The sequence below is a fragment of the Gigantopelta aegis genome, chromosome 12 (assembly GCF_016097555.1).
Source record: "Gigantopelta aegis isolate Gae_Host chromosome 12, Gae_host_genome, whole genome shotgun sequence".
NCBI lineage: Eukaryota > Metazoa > Mollusca > Gastropoda > Neomphalida > Peltospiridae > Gigantopelta > Gigantopelta aegis.
Window position 1 is genome coordinate 48,896,990 of NC_054710.1, and position 5,796 is coordinate 48,902,785.

The window sequence follows — 5,796 nt, forward strand, 5'->3', positions numbered from 1 at the left end:
CAGACAGGATACTACCTTGAGGTATACCCATCTCCTGTGGATGAATGTTGGACAAAATGGACCCCACCCGGACTTTAAAAGATCTATCTCTTAAAAATTGAGATATAAAAACAGGAAGTCGACCTCTTAGCCCCATGCCATGGAGGTCGTTTAAAATCCCATACTTCCACGTGGTATCGTAAGCTTTCTCCAAATCAAAAAGCATTGAAACCAAGCGCTGATTATGGATGAAAGCTTCCCTACAAAACGTTTCAAATCTAACAAGATGATCAACCGTGCTACGTCTAGATCTGAACCCACACTGCACGTTAGTAAGCAATTTGTGAGATTCAAGATACCAGACAAGTCTACGATTGATCATTCGTTCCATGGCTTTACAAATGCAACTTGTCAAAGCGAAAGGGTGATATCTAGTAGGATTGGTTGGATCTTTACCAGGCTTGGGAATAGGAATGATAATAGCTTTCCTCCAATCAGAAGGAAAGTTTCCAGAAATCCAGATGTTATTAAAAATATTCAAAAGAACCATCAAAGATGATTCAGGTAAATGTTTTAATAACTGATAATGAATTTCATCTGGTCCTACTGAAGTATCATGGGCTCTACGAAGAGTATCCTGCAATTCCTCCATAGAGAAACGCTTGTTGTACACTTCAGCATTTTCAGATGAAAAATTGATGGACTGCTTTTCAGCTTTAGTTCTGACAGATGTAAAAGTATCTGTACTGAAAGCAGAAGATGAATTATGAGAAAAGTTGTCTGCCAATGCATTGGCAATGTCAGGATTAGACGTGACATCCGTATCATTGACAGACAAAGTGATGAACTGTATTACTGGATTCTTTACCTTTGATTTTACGGATTCTATTCCAGACAGATTTTACCGATGCTTGTGAATTCAACTTGGAGACAAAAGTTCTCCAAGATGATTTCTTACTCTGTCTAATCTCTCTGCGAGCCTTAGCCCTAGCAATACGAAATGCATCCAGATTGTCTGCTGTAGGTTCAGGTTTGAACCACCCAAGCAACCTGTTTCGCTCTTTGAATGAATCTTTGCACGTATCATTAAACCATGGTTTATTGAAACGCTTTGGTACTGCCGAAGTCTTAGGAATAGTTTCATCTGTAATGTCCTTCAAGATGGAAGTGAATAAAGACATGGGATCATCAGCATCAGTAATGGCAAATTGTTGCAGACGAGTGCTGCACAGATGCTGAAACTGACCCCAATTTGCCTTCGCCAACTTCTACCTTTATACCCTTTCAAGTGATGGAGGTCCATCATTCTCCAAAATAATGGGAAAGTGGTCACTACCACAAGGATCTGAACCAACTTTCCAGGAGAAATCAAGAAAAAGTAAAGGACTACAAAGGGTTAAATCTATAGAAGTGAAAGAACCACTTGCAGAATGAAAATATGTATGACTTTTAACGTTAAATAAAAGCAAGTAATTTTTGAGAATTAAGTCTTGCAATTGTTTACCTCTAATATTTACATCCTCACATCCCCACAAAGTGTGGTGACCATTAAAATCTCCCATAATAATAAAGGGAGTAGGAAGCTGGTTAATGAAATCCTGAAGATCCCTTGGATTAAAATTAAAATGATTTCGAGGAGGTAAATAAACTGAACACAGAGTTATAGTTTTATGAGCCGTTACTTTTACAGCCACAGCTTGTAAATTTGTAGTTAATGTTACTATACTCTGAGGAATGTTTTCATTAACAAGAATGGAAACACCCCCAGATGCTCTATTTTCAGTTTCTTGAAATTTATGATAGAGGTTAAATCCTCTCATGGTAATATGATCAGTGTCCTTCAAGAAAGTTTCCTGAAGACACACTGCAAGAGGATTATGTTTTTGAATTAAAAGACTTAATTCATCAAAATTGGGCCTAAACCCATGGCAGTTCCACTGAATGACTGACTTAGTCATTGGGAGGAAGTATGAGTATAATCTTTTTCTTTGGTCATCGTTTAGAATGTGGATGATCACATGGTGATATATCCATCTCATCATCCAGATAAGCCAAAGTTTCATAAGGATTGTCTAAAGGAATGAGTTGCTTCTCAGACTTCTTCAGTCGCCCTGAAGGACAATCCTTATGTGGTGTTTTAGTGTCTTTACCTGACTTAGATTTACTGGGACCTGGCTCCGCAGTTAAACCTTTTGGTGGATGTCTAGAATCCAAAGACACTTGAGTAGACATGACAACTTTGTTTTTAACAATTTTTGTAGCATGCTTTTGAGCTTTAGCAATGTCTGAAATCTTCTTAAATCGATCATCACCATTGGGCCAAGTTAAATCCGTTTGAAAGGCAACACTGGTTGTAGAAACCTTAACTGCAGAAGCATACGACCTGCCTGCCGCCACAGTTGTAGAAGTCTCTGTAATGAAATTTACTTTCGGGTCCTGCCGGAAGTTCCACTTGTAATGAAATTTAACTTTCGAGTCCCTACGTGGGCTCCACTTGTAATGAAATTTACTTTCGGGTCTCGCCGGAGGTTCCACTTGTAATGAAATTTACTTTTCGGGTCCCGCCGGAGGTTCCACTTGTAATGAAATTTACTTTTCGGGTCCCAATCTGGGGACCACGGGTTCGGCTACCCCTTTCGGTTGTAGACTTTTGCTGGTACTAAGAGTCTATTAATAATTCTCTAGAAGGCTGAAATTACTATAAACCAGACCGACTTGACTAGCACAGAAAACCCAAACTAACAAATAAACAGATTACACATTTATTCGAGGGAGTACAAACAAATAACAAATATGTATGGTAGTCCTCTAAGAATCCATATATGAATTGACTACCACTAAATAAGTAAATTTACACCCACATATCCATACAAATAAATATTTATATTTAGGGACGTGTATGAATGTGTCGTGGATAATCCCGACAAAGAGAATATTCGCGGAATTGAATTTACATCTGCAGGACAGCCCACACCAAATAATTAGGCTCTACACCTTACACGATTACCCATCCATGCCGGTGTACACGAACTCCGTTAAATCATATATATTGGACAGCCCCTTCAAAGCTATTTTTAACCAAAACACCCTATTAAAGTAGTCGTTAATCCATATAATTAGGACTCACTTATTCGGAATGGGGTTACAAACCATCGACAATGATGAAGACCGCTTATTAAAATCAACGAGATCCTAATTTAATCAGGTTTAATTTATTCAGACGGGTCGTCCGTTCTCTAACTCAGCCAAAACGATTAAGCGGACAGTTCGTGCAGGGTAAAAGCACGGAATTATATATGGGACGATTACACCTTACACGTAACACGGGTCATTGCATGACTCGCTTTACGTAGCTAATTTATAATTTTAATAACCAAATCTTATAGGATATACATTGGTTAAATATATGTATAAATGGGCAGACAGCTAGGAATGGAAGCAAACATGTTTACATATATATAAAACGAAAAACAACACTGCACACAAAAACTAACCTCACAGAAAAACAACCCGAGCGCAAGTGGGGATAAAGTGGGGAAAAATGAAATAACGTGCGTCGAAATTGGTTGATTCAGTCAGGCCACACTCTCACGGACCTGACAACATTTAAAACGGTTGCACGACACTTATTGTATTATCCCTCGTAGCAATGAGAAAATAACGTTCCTGATATTCATAAGTGAGTAGAGTTAGATCATGCTGTTAATGTAATTAGTAAGAGATATAATCAGAATCTTAACTGAATATAATAACCAAAGAAAATATGAAAAGATAGACTGAAAACCAGGAACGCTACATCTCTACAAGTTTTCTTGCCTCATAAAAAGACAGATGTTTATCAACTTTCACCTGCTGTACCTGCTTTTCGACTTTCCACCTTGGACATTCACGTGAACAAGCAAAATATTGGCCTTTGCAGTTGGTACATGCCATATAATTTTGACATGCCTTGCTGTCATGATCATACTGGCCACAACGAGCACATGTCAAACTGTTACGACATGTATTCTGCCCATGACCAAACTTTTGGCACTTAAAGCATCTCAAGGGATTGGGTATGAAAGGTACAAAAGGTATATTTAAATACCCTGCCTTTATCGAGTTTGGGAGAAACCGTGAGTTCTGCTGTATTGGCCATTCTCAAAGAGAATGTTACACCCCTGCACCACGGTGAGGTTACAGCACGCGCAGGGGATAAAATACAGAAATCAAATCTATTTATGTTTATTTTCAACCATGCTAATTTCATTGAATAGTATGGCTGTGGCGACGGAGTCATCATCTAGGAGAAGCCAATTGAATTTCTTTAAATTGATTTCTTTATCTGATATTGTTACTGCTATGTGATAATTATTATACATGATATATGATCTGACCAATGTGTGTGTAAGACGAAATGATATAGTATAATATATCTTATTTTGTGTTTGCAGGGAGCGAAGAGTGGCCGAGATGATGATGGCCAGGAGTACGTTAATATGGACTTCTTCAGCACTACCCCAAGCAAAGATGTGCGCAAGACCGAGGAATCTGTGGAGTACATGAACATTGACTGGAACAAGAAGGCTAAACCGCTTCCTGATGGAGATGAACAGAAGGAAGGCAAAAGTGAAAAGTAGAAGCCACTCAACAGTTTCTCCTTTAGAACATTTTAACTCCTAGCAAAGAATGCTTCTCAATGTTACATCCTACCGAGCCACTGCTGGTATAATCTTCTGCCCAATGGAAACTCTTTATTTTAGTCTAAATCTTTACTGTCTCACCCCACTATTATACTAATAAGTTTAATCATTGAAACCCACCTAAAACATTTTAGAATTATTTTCCTAGTGGCAAAGGTTTGAAAAGTTCTCCTGTTGTTTTTTTCAGCAGCAAGCAAAGAATTAATTCTTAAAACAAATAAATCTAAAATTCCAGTTGTTTAACTGAAAACAACAAGGACATTGTGAATGTATCTTTACATCTGTCTGACCTCTATGGTATATATGCTATTGTTTGAGACCATGTTATTATTATTTAATTTTTTTTTTTTTTTACTGATTTCCAAAACTAGTTTCATCAGAAAATATTCCCAGAAAAATAAAACGTAAATCCATAATTGTTAAAATGTTTTTAAAAACATTTCAGTGGATGTAATTTGAACATTGCACTGTAATTATATAACTAAATATGTCTTTGACATAAAAAAAATAATAATGAAATATTTCACTTGAATGTATTACAGTAATAATAAATTACCAAAAACATTTGATCTGTATATTTAATAAACATAACATGCTAATACGAAAACTGTATGATAGTTAATTATTATTATTATAATTATTATAATTATAATTTTCATAATAATAATAATTATTATTATTATTAATTAGTTGTGCAGAAACATTATAATTTGTCATTATTGGAACACATGTTCCTTTAATTGTTTGTTTGTTCATGTCTTCTAATAATATGTAGCAATCTTATTACCAGTTTGTCAAAATAAAGTAACTAATTATATGAGACATAAATAATACCGATGTATTAATATAAATATTATTATATGCGTATATATACAAATAACCACAGGTATTACAGATACTCATAATACAAATTGTGTACATAATAAAAAAACATTTTTAAATTAAGTATACTTGTTGAACTTTTTAATATAGGACTGTTATACCTATTGTAAATCAGCATATTTACATGTATGAAACATACCGTATATTGATGTGTATTAGCCGACTTCGAAATCGAAATGTTCGATAGATCGATGGTTGAGTTATCGAAGTTTAACTGTAATTAACATGAGCTTTTTTATTTTTTATTTTTTTA